This window comes from Xenopus laevis, chromosome 4S (genome assembly GCF_017654675.1).
Source record: "Xenopus laevis strain J_2021 chromosome 4S, Xenopus_laevis_v10.1, whole genome shotgun sequence".
Lineage (NCBI taxonomy): Eukaryota > Metazoa > Chordata > Amphibia > Anura > Pipidae > Xenopus > Xenopus laevis.
Window position 1 is genome coordinate 63,929,144 of NC_054378.1, and position 18,230 is coordinate 63,947,373.

The window sequence follows — 18,230 nt, forward strand, 5'->3', positions numbered from 1 at the left end:
TTAGGATATTTCCACCTCCATACATCCGTTAAACCCAGTGCATTGGCCCATGTCATTAATTTATCCCCAGAAGGAAAGGGGGGGTTTAGTTTATCCATCTTTGGGTCCATTAGGGCGTTGAAGTCACCCATATAACAAGTAGGAACTGTAGGGAGATCTGCCAGCTTTTTATCAATTATATTCAGGAGATTCATATTAAATGGAGGTGGGATGTACAAATTAACTATAATCAGGGGGAAATTGGCTATTGTGCAATGAAGGATAATAAATCTGCCAAAGTGATCTGTTTTGAGAGTAAGTAAATTAAATTGGAGAGACTTCTTCACCAAGATCGAGACCCCCTAGCATATGTTGAGTAGGTAGAGTGGTAAGCCTGACCCACCCAATGTCTCCTTAAAGGAATAGTTCAGTGTGAAACTAAAAACTGTGTAAATAGATAGACTGTGCGAAATAAAAAATGTTTCTAATGTAGTTAGTTAGCCAAATATGTAATATATAAAGGCTGGAGTGAACAGATGTCTAATAAAACAGCCAGAATCCAACTTCCTGCTTTTCAGCTCTATAACTCTGAGTTAGTCAGCGACTTGAAGGGGGGCCACATGGTACATTTCTGTTCAGTGAGTTTGTAATTGACCCTCAGCATTCAGCTCAGATTCAAAAGCAACAGATATGACCCATGTGGCGCCCCCTCAAGTCTCTGATTGGTTACTGCCTGGTAACCAGGGTAACCAGTCAGTGTAAACCAAGAGAGCTGAAAATCAGGAAGTAGTGTTGTAGCTGTTATATAACACATCCAGTCACTCCAGCCTTTATACATTACATTTTTGGCTAACTAACTATATTAGAAACATTTTTTATTTTGCACAGCCTATCTATTTACCCAGTTTTTATTTTTATACTGAACAATTCCTTTAAGGCTAGTATTTTTTGGCCCGTCAGGTGAGTTTCTTAAAGTAGGAGTATAGAGGGAGGATGCCTTTTAAGGTAATTAAACATTTGTGCTTTTTTTAAATTTGTCATTTAATCCCCGGATGTTCCAGGAAGTTAGGGTAATGTCAGCCATGGAACAGCCATATATAGGAAATGGCGGAGGATTCGGTATGCTTAAATGAGGAATAATCGTAGGCATGTAAAGTTTTCCCTGTGTCACTATTATAGTGAGGGCTGTACAGTGTATCAATCAACAATGCATAAGGTTTCGGCAAAAAACCTAACACAACTCCCTTACCTTTACCCTCCCTACCCGCCCTCCAAACCTGGGCAGATCTTGTACCCTGTAACATATTCTCAGAAGCAGGTTAAATTGGGGGAACAAGCAACCAAATCATCACATATGTGTGCCTTATATCAACCATTATAGTATGAACTGTGCTGCCTGTTTGTTAAACAGTATTAACATAGGTAGTCCAAAGAGAAATGTGAGCGATCCCCTCGGCGTCCAAGAGTGGGCTCTCCATCAAGTTATTAGGGCTCACAGATAGGAATCTGGGAGTACCATTTTAGTAGAATACTATAATATAGGTATCTATGTTCCTCCATTTCAGAGTCCCATTGTGCGCCTGTAAAGCTATAAAGCGTTGAGACAGGGCAAGTTTAAGATAGTCCATAAGGAATAAGAAGTAGGTAATGTGAGAGTAAATTGTAAAGTTACCTTCCTTGTGACCACTGTGGAACATGTACCGAGACCCGGGGGATCGTCCTCATTTCTGCAACAATGTTGGACTATTAGGAGGGGTTCTCCTCTCTCTTGGTGGGGGAATGTCTTATCCCTTTGTGAGTCAGCCAATCCTCTGCCTCTGTTGGTGTAGTGAGAAATAGCACTCGATCACCATCTTGGATTCGTAGCTTCGATGGGTACAGCATACTGTAGGGGATATTTGCATCTCTCAAACGCCTCTTTACTGCTACAAAGGCTTTCTGCTTTTGGATTGCAGGGGAGAAATCAGGGTACAAAGATACTGTTGCTCCATTGTAGACAATAGGTCCTTTTACTCTAGCCGCTTTCAGCGCAGCATCTCTGTCTCTGTAGTGTAGCAGCTTTAGAAGAAATGGCTGCGGTGGGGCACCCGGAGGGAGGGCTCTGGTAGGAACTCGATGCGCTCTCTCCACTGCAAAAAGTGGGGTGAAGGTATCTGCGCCCAATGTATCCTGCAGCCATTTTTCAATGAAGGTTTCAGAAGGTTTCAGGATGTTGCCCTTCTATCCGTTCAGGAAGGCCAATAATCCGGATATTAGTTCTGCGTAGTCTGTTTTCGAGATCGTCAGTTTTATCCAATGCTTGTTTGAGCTGAGTTTTAATATCTCGAATGTCTTGCTGCATACGTGGGATGGGATGCTGCATACGTGGGATTAAGTCTTCAACATCAGATACTCTGTTTTCCACTGCTGTTGTGCGTTTGCGGATATTTTGCATATCTTGGCGCAGCAGAGATAGATCAACTTTAATTGCCTCCAATTGCGCAGTTGAGGTGGTGCGACTCTCCATTATAGCCCCAAGGAGCTCACTCATGGTCGGTTCTGGAGCTTCCTGAGACCACTGTGGAGGAGGAGGGGATGGTGGTGGAGAAGGATCGGGTTCCCCCTCTGGCTGAGGCTGAGAGTGGGCAAACCGTTACAGGCGGGCTGCTGCCTCTGCCCTGGTTTTTTGAGAATGTTTCCCCATGTGAAGAGCTGTAGGATAATACTGTTCCCGTATTTATTTGTTGCTATTTGACTTTTCAATGGTACATAGGCAGCGATGCTCTGAGTAAAGTATTGGTTGGCACACACTTCGGGTGTATAAATCACATGTGTGTTATATATGCACCGTCTTATATATTCAGAGGGTTAACATAGAATTCCAGAGTTAGTGGGTTTTGCTTCCCATCTGTGATTAGATGTGCTGCTGGATCTGTGTTTTGTACAGGCAGTACGACTCCATAAACCCTGTTGTAAGTTCAGCTGGTTATAATCTGTATTTACTCGCTCTCCTCACAAGCCAGCTAATTATTGTCAGTGCTGAATATAGTACAGGGGTAGGAGGTGTTGAACAAGTGCAATAGGCCTGTGGACTAACCCTTGGATTATGCCCAGCCTGCAGCAGTGTAGTGAGCCACTTTGTAGTACTTCCAACATTAGTGCTGAGTAGACTGGGGGAGGTGCGTGCAGCCCATGCAGTCGTTGGTGTACAAGTGCTTTGCAAGCTACAGCTCAAATGGTAAGCAGCTGGGTAGTGGGGGCGCTCCCGGGGGCCGTGCACACTTACCCCTAGCAGCCAGCAAAGTCCCTGCACATGTACGGAAGACAGCAGGGTCTGATTTTCACCCATCCGCGTTGCAGCGTGACACTGCTACTAGAGGCTGGGGCTTCTGACTCTTCAGTAGGCCGCAACCGGATCTCGCCTTTGCAGGCAGTCAGAAGCCCGGTTCCTGCAGTGACTTGTTCGTCGGAGGCTCCGGAGGTAAGACTCTTTTAGATTAGGGGCGTTGCGGCAGTTATAGAGGGGTATCAGCCCCTTATTTAGAGTGTGCCCCGGGAGCGCCGTGAAACTGCGCCAGGTCAGCGCGTGGTTGGCCACGCCCCCCGGCCACCAATGTTTTTAAAAAAACTTTTATGTGGGACCCTGTCGCCAATGTTTTTTTTAAACTTATAATGGGGTCCTGACCACCAATGACTTTTTAGAATTTGTGTGTGGGGTTGAGTGATACATGAGTACAATGTATTACACCCATGATGGTAGGCAGACCTCCTCAGACATAAAAGTCCCTTTTCATTTTTAGCCACTCCTGTCTGGTGTTTGGTACATTAATAAATAAATGACATATTTTTTTTAATAGTTTGTAGTGACCAAGAGAAAGTGGATTGCTACATGCCACTAACAATACCTTCTGATGACTGAAAGCTGCCAGAAAATGACAGCATGCCAATAACTTGAAGCCTACAACTGCCCTATTTGTAGGTGCCAGATGATCAATATCATTTTTGATAAGCTCAGAGATCCATGATACTGGCAATTAAGTCTATGCCAGCAAATACTAGTGGATACCTTGCTGAGCGGTGTGATGCAGCAGGGGAAGCACCAGCCCTTCTACACTGCAATCTTAAGCATTGTCTCCTTGCTCTTCTAAGTTGTTTTCTCTGCTCAGTGTTCCAGACACATCTGATCCACATTGGAGCCCTAATATTGTCCATATTGTACATGCAAGTCCTGTTTGCCTGGCCAAATTCTCCATTAACACTTTCAGATCAGGGTCTTAAAAACAATATTGAAACTGAGCCTAGCACGTTCAACTTGCAAAGATGAAGGGTTAACAGTCATGTACAAACAATTGGAGATGATTAAATAGTTTACACAGTGGATCGTGGGATCCATTGAAAGGGAAACGATTAAGAATTATTTATGATGACAATTGTTGAAAGGCCTATTTCGGATTTATGTGGATATGTTTGAGTTAACATATAATATACTAAAATATTTTAATCACATCAATATCTTTGTGTAGGTATATCGTGATAGCTTTAGAATGTGTCCAATAATCCAGAAAGTGTGAGGTGTATTGAAGTGTGAGGTTTAACATTCTAGTGTAATTGGCAGCTGAATACAAATTGGAGTTTATGTCAACTTGCAGTTTGGTGATTCAAACACTGGATGTTTGCTAGGGTTCAAAACATGTGCTATAAAAAAAAAATAATAAAAAAAAAATGTAAAAATAAAAATAAGACATTTGCAATAAATGTATTTTTTTTAAAATAATAGAACATTTGAAAGTACTTTTGTTAATGAAAGGGAAACGTAAGGGAAACAGAAGTCATCCCAAAAGACTTCATGCGAAAGATATATTCACCAGCCTGCTGTATTTTTGTAGAAGTACCATAGGCCAATACAGATTTTAGTGACCAGGAGCACCATACCTATGCCATGCAGGGCCGCCATCAGAAATCGGCGGGCACCATACGGCAAAATTTCCTTGGCCCTATGGGCTGCAAGCCCCACCTACAGGTCTGCCCTCCCCACCCCACAGTAAAAAAAACATTGGAGGCTAGGGTTCCCAAATGTTAGTAAAAAATAAAAAAAACATTTGTGGTCAGGGCCCCCCATTAAAAAAAACATTTGTGGTCAGGGCCCCCCATAAAAAAAAAACATTTCTGGTCGGGGAACCCCATTAAAAAATATTGGTGGCTAGGTCCCCACATGGTAAAAAAAAAATTGCTGGCCAGGCCCCCCCCCAAGTTATAAGAAAATTGGTGGGCAGGTCCCTGCCATGTTACACTTACTTCATTAGTGTGGCCCACCTGATGTAAGTGAGCTGCCAACTACAGAAGGGAGGAGGGAGCACAGGTGGCTACATCTTCTTCCAGTGACAGCATTTTCTTCCCTTATTGGTCACAGAATTTCAAGTCCCAGTAAAGCTGCATTGTGATTGGATGAGCTGGAGGGGAAGTTTAAACCTCAGCTATAAACTCTGTGACCAATAAAGGAAAGTAATGGACAGAAGATACCTCCCCTTGTGCTCCTGCCGTGCCTTCCCAAAGTTGCCAGCTCTCAGAAAGCAGGGGGGCCCGGCTAATCAAGTAAGTGCGGCGTGGCCTGGCCCCCCTTACCCCCCTGATGGCGGCCCTGATGCCATGACTATCATTTGGCACGCCTAATGATTTCTCCTTTCCTTCTCTGTTATAAGCACTGGTCTAGTATCTCTGTCATGAAGCCTTTACTGAATTTAATGTCATTGCTGAATATAGCTCACGGCATTACTTTGGCCTCTACAAGTCAGTCATTGCTAAAATAAACTACACATGATTTGTGCAGAAATTTCCTTCCTTGGCACTGATCATAAATGTCCTATATACATTTCATAATGTTTCTATTTTCCATTAAACAATTTATTCTGGTTTATTCTTGGTATCATCACGTACTCCCTTGACAGTCTTACCTAATTCAGTATGAAGTGCTGTGAGCTTTTTAGTACAGTACAATTATATGATGAATAGCCCAAAGGATTAGATGCCCTTTAGCTGGGTCATATTCACAACTGCCAGTCTCAAGATGTATCCACACTGTGCCCTTTAAAAAATCTATTTTATTCTCTGTATAGATGGGCAGCTTTTGATCACCAACTGCTGTGGAGGTTCTGGGGAGGGAAGTTTAGCAGCTGCAATACTGCATGTTGCACATGCCTGATATTGTGTAGATGTTTGCAGCAGGATGTCTCCCGAACACTTTAAATAGGATTTATTGTGTGCTACACAGTACATGCTAGGGCCATCCACATTTCTTTTGTTTTGCTGTGTTTTTTTTATCCCATCCATGGGGAAAATTCACCAACCTGCAGAAATTCGCCAGCACCGGCTTCACTTACATCCCAACACTTCGTTAGGCGTAGATTCGCCAGGACTATGCTAATTCACTAAAATCCAAAGTTGCGTCCAGTGCGCCAAACTCTGGCGAAGTTGAGCTAGCGTTACTACGCTAAGCGAAGTTGCACTAGCGTTGGCTAATTTGCATAGGGCGGGAAGTTAAAGTTGAATGGACGTATATGTTGCAGCAAATACATTACACTACAGGAAACCTTAATAAAATAAAGTTGTTATATTGCCCTACACATGTGCCCAGTGTATAGTTTATGTGCCATATGTTAGGAAATGTATGGGGGAGCCCGGGTACCCAAAAAAATTTTTACGGACTTTTGCAGTCTATCTCCCTGAAAAAGTAAAAGACGCAAGCATTTTTTGGGACTTAGAAAATTTTTCAACTAAAAATTGAAGAAGCCCTATACATTCCATTGCTAGGGATGTCGCGGACTGTTCGCCGGCGAACTTGTTCGCTCGAACATCGGCTGTTCGCGTCCGCCGCAAGTTCGCGAACGTCGCGCGACGTTCGCCATTTTGGGTTCGCCTTACCTGGCGCTTTTTTTTGACCTCTCACCCCAGACCAGCAGATACATGGCAGCCAATCAGGAAGCTCTCCCTCCTGGACCACCCCCACACCCCCTGGACCACTCCCCTTCCATATATAAACTGAAGCCCTGCAGCGTTTTTTCATTCTGCCTGTGTGTGCTTGGAAGAGCTAGTGTAGGGAGAGAGCTGCTAGTGATTTCACTGATTTGAGGGACAGTTGATAGTAAGTTTGCTGGCTAGTAATCTACTTGATACTGCTCTGTATTGGAGGGACAGAAGTCTGCAGGGATTTGAGGGACATTTTAGGGTAGCTTTGCTGGCTAGTAATCTACCTTCTACTGCAGTGCTCTGTATGTTGCCTGCTGTGGGCACTGATCTCTTCTGATCTCATCTGCTGACTGCTGTAATAACCCAATAGTCCTTGTAAGGACTGCTTTTATTTTCTTTTTTGTTGTTTTACTTTGCTACTTTAACAGCCAAGTGCTATTAGTCTAGCAGTGTTGGGGAGTGGGACTGGTGTGCTACTGTGCTGCTCCTAGTAGTTCAGAAGCACCAACCCGAGAATATTTTTTTTTTTAATATACATATAATTTTTTTTTTTATTTTACTTATCTTACTGTTCTTTAAGGTGTCCAGTGCTGTTTGCTGTTCTTCATAGTAGTGCACCAATAGTAGTGCACTTGCAGGCATTATTTGCCCAGTGGCCATCTAGCTGTGTGAGCTTGTTCACATTCTGTCTAAATATCAATAATAATACCGTCTCCAGAAACACCACCTGAGTGACGTTTTTCAAGCAGCAATAATATATTCCGTATCCACCACTGCTGTAGTGTATACGTTGACCTTGTAGGCATTATTTGCCCAGTGTGTTCTTCATTTTCAAACCACTGCCACTTAGCTGTGTGAGCTTGTTCACATTCTGTCTAAATATCAATAATAATACCGTCTCCAGAAACACCACCTGAGTGACGTTTTTCAAGCAGCAATAATATATTCCGTATCCACCACTGCTGTAGTGTATACGTTGACCTTGTAGGCATTATTTGCCCAGTGTGTTCTTCATTTTCAAACCACTGCCACTTAGCTGTGTGAGCTTGTTCACATTCTGTCTAAATATCAATAATAATACCGTCTCCAGAAACACCACCTGAGTGACGTTTTTCAAGCAGCAATAATATATTCCGTATCCACCACTGCTGTAGTGTATACGTTGACCTTGTAGGCATTATTTGCCCAGTGTGTTCTTCATTTTCAAACCACTGCCACTTAGCTGTGTGAGCTTTTTCACATTCTGTCTAAATATCAATAATAATACCGTCTCCAGAAACACCACCTGAGTGACGTTTTTCAAGCAGCAATAATATATTCCGGATCCACCACTGCTGTAGTGTATACGTTGACCTTGTAGGCATTATTTGCCCAGTGTGTTCTTCATTTTCAAACCACTGCCACTTAGCTGTGTGAGCTTGTTCACATTCTGTCTAAATATCAATAATAATACCGTCTCCAGAAACACCACCTGAGTGACGTTTTTCAAGCAGCAATAATATATTCCGTATCCACCACTGCTGTAGTGTATACGTTGACCTTGTAGGCATTATTTGCCCAGTGTGTTCTTCATTTTCAAACCACTGCCATCTAGCTCTGTGAGCTTGTTCACATTCTGTCTAAATATCAATAATAATACCGTCTCCAGAAACACCACCCGAGTGACGTTTTTCAGGCAGCAATAATATATTCCGTATCCACTGCTGTAGTAGTGTATACGTTGACCTTGTAGGCCTTGTTTGCCCAGTGTGTTCTTCTTCTTCTTCATTTTCAAACAACTCCCATCTAGCTGTGTGAGCTTGTTCACATTCTGTCTAAATATCAATAATAATACCGTCTCCAGAAACAGCACCTGAGTTGTTGTTGTTGTTTTTGTTTTAAAAATAATGCTAGGCAAAGGCAGGCCGCCACGCAGAGGCACTAGGGGCCGTGCTGCTATGCTATCCTGTGGCCCTAGGAAATTGCCCAGTTTTAAAAAGGCAATGACCCTGAACTCCCAAAATGCTGAAGAGGTAGTTGACTGGCTTACACAGCACACCCCATCCTCTACCGTTTCTAACTTTACCACAACATCCTCATCCTCCACTGCTATGGGCACCCCACGTAACACTTCCTCCACGACCGGCGCCCCTTCTTCACTGGAGTCAGAGGAGTTATTTTCACATGAGTCTTGGGAAGCCCAACAGCCACATAGGTACAACTTCTATGCGAAGGCACATGAACGGCAAGCACAAAGCACTTTGGGAGCAACACCTCAAAGGCAACAGGCAAACTAAAAGCCACCCTCCTTCTGGTCCAGCATCTTACTGCTCTACCTCTGCTGTCCTTGACCCGTCTGAACCACCCTCCACTCCGCCTTCCACCTTGACCACCAGTTCCCATTCCCAGTCATCTGCCCCCAGCCAAGTTTCTGTGAGGGCCATGTTTGAGCGTAAGAAGCCAATGTCTGCGAGTCACCCCCTTGCCCGGCGTCTGACAGCTGGCTTGTCTGCACTCTTAGCCCGCCAGCTTTTACCATACCAGCTGGTGGACTCTGAGGCCTTCCGCAAATTTGTAGCAATTGGGACACCGCAGTGGAAGGTACCCAGCCGCAATTTTTTTTCAAAAAAGGGAATACCACACCTGTACCACCATGTGCAGAGCCAAGTCACCGCATCTCTGTCACTTAGTGTTGGGCCAAAGGTCCATATGACTACTGACGCATGGTCCTCCAAGCATGGTCAGGGCAGGTATGTCACCTACACTGCCCACTGGGTGAACTTGGTCATGGCTGGGAAGCAGGAAATGTGTGGCTCAACAACGACAGTGGAGTTGGTGTCACCGCCACGGATTGCACGCGGTTCTGCCACCACCTCTACTCCTCCTTCGCTCTCTACCTCGTCTTCTTCCTCTTCTTCGTCCTCTGCTGCTGGGTCCTCCTCCTCCTCCACACCTGTGCACCCCCAGCTCCCCCTAGGCTATTCGACGTGCCAGGTACGCCGTTGTCATGCTGTCTTGGGGATGACGTGCCTGGAAAGCAAAAACCATACCGGATCTGTACTCCTGTCATCTCTGCAGTCACAGGCCGATCGGTGGCTGACCCCACACCAACTGAAGATCGGAAAAGTGGTGTGTGACAATGGAAGCAATCTGTTGGCAGCACTGAGACTGGGCAATTTAACACGTGCCCTGCATGGCACATGTTCTGAATTTAATAGTACAACGTTTTGTCTCAAAGTACCCAGGATTCCAGGACATTCTCAGGCAGTCCAGGAAGGTGTCGGCCCATTTCAGACGTTCCTATACAGCCATGGCACGCCTTGCTGACATTCAGCAGCGGTACAACATGCCAGTCAGGCATTTGATTTGCGACAGCCAGACTCGCTGGAATTCAACGCTCCTCATGTTGGAACGTCTGCTGCAACAACAAAGAGCCGTCAACGAATACCTGTTTGAACTGGGTGGTAGGACTGGATCTGCAGAGCTGGGGATTTTTTTCCCCCGTTACTGGGTGCTTATGCGCGATGCCTGCAGGCTCATGCGCCCTTTTGAAGAGGTTACAAATATGGTCAGTCGCGCCGAAGGCACCATCAGCGACCTAATACCCTTTGCTTTCTTCCTGGAGCGTGCCGTGCGACGAGTGACAGATGAGGCTGTAGACCAGCGTGACGAGGAGCAGGAAGCGCACGATTTCTGGTCGGAATCACCAGAACGAACCCAGGCACCTGCTGCAACGCAGGGAGAGGTGTCAGAAGTGGAGTCAGAGGAGGAAGGTGGCTTTGTGGAGGAGGAGGACCAACAGGAGCAGGCTTCCCAGGGGGCTGGTGGTGACCTTTTGGGGACCCCTGGTCTTGTACGTGGCTGGGGGGAGGAGACCGTGGATGATGCAGTCCTTGATAACGAGGAAGCGGAGATGGATACCTCTGCATCCAACCTTGTGAGAATGGGGTCTTTCATGCTGTCATGCCTGTTGAAGGACCCCCGTATCAAGAGGCTTAAGGAGAAGGACCTGTACTGGGTCGCGACTCTACTAGACCCTCGGTACAAGCATAAAGTGGCAGAAATGTTACCAACATACCACAAGTCTGAAAGGATGCTGCATTTACAAACCAGCCTGCAAAACATGTTGTACAATGCTTTTAAGGGTGATGTCACTTCAGGAACTCATCAACATTCCAGGGGCAGAGGTGCCAGTAATCCTGCCACGAGCGCACCTGCAAGGACAAAGCACTTTGGCCACTCTGTAACGTCAGACATGCAAATGTTTTTCAGCCCAAGGCAGCGGCAGAACCCTTCGGGATCCACCCTCAAAGAACGCCTCGACCGGCAGGTAGCGGACTACCTGGCATTAACTGCAGATATCGACACTCTGAGGAGCGATGAACCCCTGGACTACTGGGTGCGCAGGCTTGATCTGTGGCCAGAGCTGTCACAATTTGCCATGAACCTCTTGTCTTGCCCCGCCTCAAGTGTCCTCTCAGAAAGGACCTTCAGTGCAGCAGGAGGGATTGTAACTGAGAAGAGAACTCGCCTAGGTCACAAAAGTGTGGATTACCTGACCTTTATTAAAATGAATGAGGGGTGGATCTCGGAGGGTTACTGCACGCCGGAAGACTTGTTCTGAGTTTCTGATTCTGACTCCCCATGCAGCTGTCCTTCTCTGCACGCCTCATGACTCCACATACAGCTGTCCTTTAGCGTCCTCCTCCCTCCACCACCGTTACAAACTAGGGTGCAAACCCTACTGGTTTAATTTGAATCCAGGTAAATCCTGAGTTTTTCTGGTCTCTGTGCTTCAGTGGCTGCGACCAAAAAAAACAGAATATTTTCAGCATTTATATGGCATATTTTTTCTGGCCTCTGTGCTTCAGTGGCTGCGACCAAAAAAAACAGAATATTTTCAGCATTTATATGGCATATTTTTCCTGGCCTCTGAGCTTCAGTGGCTGCGACCAAAAAAATTGAATATTTTCAGCATTTATATGGCATATTTTTTCTGGCCTCTGTGCTTCAGTGGCTGCGACTAAAAAAAACAGAATATTTTCAGCATTTATATGGCATATTTTTCCTGGCCTCTGTGCTTCAGTGGCTGCGACCAAAAAAATTGAATATTTTCAGCATTTATTTGGCATATTTTTTCTGGCCTCTGTGCTTCAGTGGCTGCGACTAAAAAAAACAGAATATTTTCAGCATTTATATGGCATATTTTTCCTGGCCTCTGTGCTTCAGTGGCTGCGACCAAAAAAATTGAATATTTTCAGCATTTATATGGCATATTTTTTCTGGCCTCTGTGCTTCAGTGGCTGCGACAAAAATAAATGAATATTTTCAGCATTTATATGGCATATTTTTTCTGGCCTCTGTGCTTCAGTGGCTGCGACAAAAATAAATGAATATTTTCAGCATTTATATGGCATATTTTTTCTGGCCTCTGTGCTGCAGTGGCTGCGACAAAAAAAAAATTTATATTGTTTGCATTTATATGGCATATTTTTTCTGGCCTCTGTGCTGCAGTGGCTGCGACCAAAAAAAAACAGAATATTTTCAGCATTTATATGGCATATTTTTTTCTGGCCTCTGTGCTTCAGTGTCTGCGACAAAAAAAATTTATATTGTTAGCATTTATATGGCATATTTTTCCTGGCCTCTGTGCTGCAGTGGCTGCGACAAAAAAAAAATTAATATTGTTTGCATTTATATGGCATATTTTTCTGGCCTCTGTGCTGCAGTGGCTGCCACAAAAAAAAATTAATATTTTCAGCATTTATATGGCATATTGTTTCTGGACTTCTGGTTCAGTGGCTGCGACAAAAAAAACATAATTTTTCAGGAAAGTACACATGCCTAATTTTTCAGGGTTCTGCAACAGTGGCAAAATCGCATCTTTTATGGTCACCGCAGGTGATCAATAAAGTAGACCAAAACTGGGCCCACACTGCAGAATCAGTGTTTTTTGGTTCGCTTCACTGTACATTGAATTACCTCTGCCTGACCGTGCACGTGCGCACAAGCACAGTGACTGCAAAACACACCACTACAGAAATATTGCCACCAACAGGACGAACATCCTGGAGGTGACAAGCAACTAGTAATTAAAAACTATTATTTGCTCACTTGACGGTATCATTCATTAAAGCTCTTTGCGTCTTTTTGCGTTGCAGTAAGCACCGCGTTTCGTCTTTGCGTGTGAACAGGCTGTAACTTTTACACGACTTGATTGGCATGTAGACGCCGGACGTTTTAAAGCATTTTATTACACAGGTTTAGAAATGTAGTGTGATTTCTGCCCTTTACAGCACAAAACGCAGCGCTGTGTCAACAATGGATTTTTTAGAAACATTTTTGCCCTTGATCCCCCTCTGGCATGGCACTGTCCAGGTCGTTGCACCCTTTAAACAACTTTAAAATCATTTTTCTGGCCAGAAATGTCTTTTCTAGCTTTTAAAATTCGCCTTCCCATTGAAGTCTATGGGGTTCGCGACGTTCGCGAACCGTTCGCATTTTTGACGCAAGTTCGCGAATATGTTCGCGAACTTTTTTTCCAACGTTCGCTACATCCCTATCCATTGCACTTCGCCTGGTCTGAAATGGCGAAGGCAAGTCTGGCGGAACAGGTAACGTTGAGTAAAAGGCGCATATTAGTGAATTTGCAAAGTAACGCTCTTTCGACAGAACGAAACTTCGCCTGGTGTAAGAGAGCAAAGTAGCGCTAGAGTCTATCTCCTTCGCTAGCGAAGTTACGCTAAACTTAGTCACTTCGCCCTAGTGAATTTCCCCCCATATATCAACTGGCTAGCCAAATAGTTTAAAAAAGGCCATAACTGTTGTTTTATTATCATTCACATTGGCCAATGCATACTTACACTGGTCCCTGTCACTCACTGCCACAAAACAGCTTCTTTCATTAAAGGAAAAATATACCCCTCAAACAATGTAGGTCTCTATAAAAATATATTGCATAAAACAGCTCATATGTAAAACCCTGCTTCATGTAAATAAACCATTTTCATAGTAATACTTTTTAGTAGTATGTCCCATTGGGTAATCATAAATAGAAAACTGCCATTTTAAAAAATAAGGGATCTCCTGGGATCATACAATTCACAGTGCACACAAACCATACATGTTAGGTCATATGAGCCAATTAACAGAGTTCTGTCTTTTGCTTCCCACACTTCTTCCTGACAGTTAGAGCTGCAGTATTTCTGGTCAGGTGATTTCTGAGTCAGCACACAGACCATCACAAAATGGAAGGCAAGAGATGTAAAAGGGCAATATTTACTTAAATATATATTCCATATATATTCCTTTAACAAAAAGAGCAATAGCAATGATCTTGCCTGTTCAACACATAAGAGGTCCAAACCAATTATTTCTACGTCTTCTAAGAGTACTTCAGACAAAAGGGGCAACGTTATCGACACAGAATGTACCAGCAACACAAAGATGCTTGATCCAGTGCCATCATATGTAATCATTTTGTTTATGCCTCCATGACACATATTGCTTATTTATGAGATTTTTTCTCAACCGCATTTTCTTTACCATGTTCTGAAAGGACAAAAGAATTATGAAATATGCCAAATATTAGAATAATCTTTGTCTCTTGCTTCAGTCTGTTCTTCAAATTAAGCGAACACATTCTACTTTAAAAGCAATGCATAAACTAATAATTAAAAAAAAATCATGTTATGAATTCTTTCTGTGTAAAATCTATAGTTCAGGAACCAAGGTCAGTCTCTATTTGATGCTGCATTGTTATAGTTACAAAGTGTTAGCATAAACAGTCTTCTTTTCTCAGTAATTGTACAGTATACCAAATGCCTGTGGCAAAAAGCTAAACTGATTTACACAGCCTACAGGATTATTTTAAATATAGCTCCATCTTGTGGGAAAAAGGTGGAGTATCAGTTTTTATTTTGGTACTTATAGCATAACATTTTGGAACAGTTAAGTGTAAAAATAAAAACTGGATGAACAGACAGGCTGTGTAAAATAAATATTGTTTCTAATATTAGTTATCCAAAAGGTGTAGTCTATAAAGGCTGGAGTGACTGAATGTCTAACATAACAGCCAGAACTGAACTTCCTGTTTTTCAGCTCTCTAACTCTGAGTTAGTCATCGATTTTAAGGGGGGGCTGCATGGGACATAACTGTTCAGTGAGTTTGCTATTTGTCCTTAGCATGTAGCTCAGATCAGATTCAAAAGCAAACAGTTATGACACATATGGCCCCTCTAAAGTCATTGTTTGGTTACTCACTGGTAAACAATAAGAGAGTAGCAAAGCAGGAAGTAGTGTTCTGGCTATTATGTTAGACATACAGTCAATCCAACTTTTATAGATTACATTTTTGGCTAACTGACAATATTGAAAACATTTTCTGTTTTGCACAGAAAACATTTTCTGTTTTGCACAGCCTATTTACCCAGTTTTTATTTTTACATTGAACAATTCCTTTAAAAATGTTCTCAAGTTAGTGGGATGAGAGAGTCTAAGGAGTCTAAGGCATTTTAGGCTGGGGATTAGGATCGGTGGGACATCAGAAAAAAATGTTTTGGCGCCAAAGGCCCAGACCCATTTCCTTTTATTTCCTAAACATTACAAAGGCAAAGATAAATAAAAAGTTACACTGATGTCACCCTGTGACTACACTGATGTCACCCTGTGTATCCTTCTTTTATTAACCTTTGTTGGGGAAAATCCAAAAACCAAAGATCACTTGAGGTGAAAGGGTTAATCTAGGTTTATTATTTATATAATAAACATACATGATCTACGTGGATCCTGTACTCGAGAGACAGAATACAGAACAAAAGACTGGACAGACATTAAATACACTCTGGTACGAAACTTCATGAGAAGGGATTGATAAGGCACTAGTATGGGAAAACTGCAGATGTGCTTCAAGGACTATTCTCCTAGGCACAGGATACAAAAAGAATACAGGATACTGATAAGAACCGACTTGGCAGATGTTACACATAACCTTGGAACAGTTTCTACAAGGGCCTCATGTGCACTATGAAACTGTTCCTTCCATTAAAGGAGAAGGAAACCTAGTCGGCGCAAAAACCCTCCCCCCTTCCCGTGTGTTGCCCACCCTCCCTCCTCCCCCCTGGCCTACCTGTCCCGCTGGGCAAATGCCCCTAACTTGTTACTTACCCTTCTGCGCAGGTCCAGTCTACGGAGTTCACCGACACCATCTTCTTCCAATCGATCTTCTTCCTGCTTTGACCGGCACATGCGCATTTCGCTGGTACGATCTACTGCGCATGCGCCATAAACGTAGTGACTTTTGGCGCATGCGCAGTAGATCCGTACCAGCGAAATGCTCCTACTGCGCATGCGCTAAAACGCCAGTCAAAGCAGAAAAAAGATCGCGTGGAAGAAGATGGTGCCTGTGAACTCTGTGGACTGGACCTGCGCAGAAGGGTAAGTAACAAGTTAGGGGCATTTGCCTAGCGGGCAGGTAGGCCAGGGGGGAGGAGGGAGGGGAAGCAACACACGGGAGGGGGGAGGGTTTTTGCGCCGACTGGGTTTCCTTCTCCTTTAAGGGGGCCAGGATAACTTTTCCTCCACACCAGAATACAAACAATATATGATTTAACACAATGTAAACTTTTGCCAATCTCTGCTTTCTCTCTACCTACCCTTTCCCTTTACCATCTCACTTTAAAAAGCTTTTGCAGGGGCAGATGTGTTTTAACAGATGTAGCATCTTATAAAGATATAGCTTTAACAGTTAGAGAAAGTGAGAACTGGAATCTTGGGTTAAAAGAATAAAGCCTTCTACAAAAAATTATACAAGAATCAGAATACAAACAATATATGATTTAATACAATGTAAACTGTTGCAAATGAATCCAATCTCTGCTTTCTCTCTACCTACCCTTCCCTTTTACCCTCTCACATTTTCTCTGCTGTCCTTTCCACTGTACTCTAAACGAGCTAACTACAAAAAAAAAAATGCAGATTTATGTTTACAATTGCAAGTACTCAGAGCATCTGATGAGTTTATCACATCACGACTGGCCAAAAAGATGTTCAAACCCCAATGGAAACAAAGTCATTCTGGACAAGCTAACTAGATAATGTAGTTTGTCCTGGCAGTACTGTTGCTCCATTCAATATCTGGTAATTAAAATCCTCCATTAACATTACTTTCCTCAAACTAGCAGCCTTTTCTATTTGCATCAGGAGCTTAGCCTCCTTCTCACTTACATTAGGGGCTCTATAGCATACTTCTACAATAAATTTGCTGGATTATTTATGATCGGAGAAGAGCTCCACCCATAAGACTTCTGCCCCCTGGTTTTCTAACGTCATCTCCTCCTTTATATTAGCTTTTAAATCCTGCACACTAGAAAGTTGCAGTAATAAAGGCCTCTAAACTGAACAAATCTGTAGTAATGGCAATAAAGTCAACACCATATCTAGTAAGAAATAGCAACACATCAGATGTTTCCTTTCAAGGTGAACAGGACATGCAGCCTGCTTATCTGTTACTATGGGTTACTAGATCTTGGGCACATTTTCTGCTTTTATTACACTACCCTTTGAAGTGTTCTGCGTGAGGCTTAAAATACAACTATAAAATCATGATTATTATGTTTATTATCTCTTAATTTTTGGTATTTTATAAAACGACTAATTCTAAGCAACTTTTCAAGTGGTCTTCATTATTTATTTTCTATATAGTGTTTAAATTATTTGCCCTCTTCTTCTAACTCTTTTCAGCTTTCAAATGGGGGGGGGAGTAACTGAACCCATCTAAAAAACAAATGTTCTGCAAGGCTACAAATGTATTGGTTTTGCTACTTTTTATTGCTTGTCTTTCAATTCAGACCCTCTCCTATTCATATTCCAGTCTCTCATTCCAATCAATGCATGGTTGCTAGGGTAATTTGGACCCTAGAAACCCAACTGCAGTGCTGACGAATAAAAATCTAATTAACTCCCAAATGATAAAAAAATGAAAACCAATTGCAAATGGTCTCCGAATATCACTCTCTATCTACACCAAGAGAACAACCGTTTGCTGCCACTAAAAAAAAAACGAGAATGGTTCCATGTTACTCCCGAGCAACTGGTGGTCAGTTTTAAAAACGCAGGACATTCGCGGGTACTACACATTTTTCATGCGTCAGTAACAATGAGACCCAACGGACTACTTGTTATTTGTTGCAGAGTTCGTATTTGCCACTTTTAACCGATACAGAGTAAACAAAACGCAACGCTATTTCCCCGAGTCGAATGCAAACTCTTTCTTTCAGTTCCTGCCATGAATCTTTTCGGGAATCAAGCCACAGTTTAACAACACATCTCCC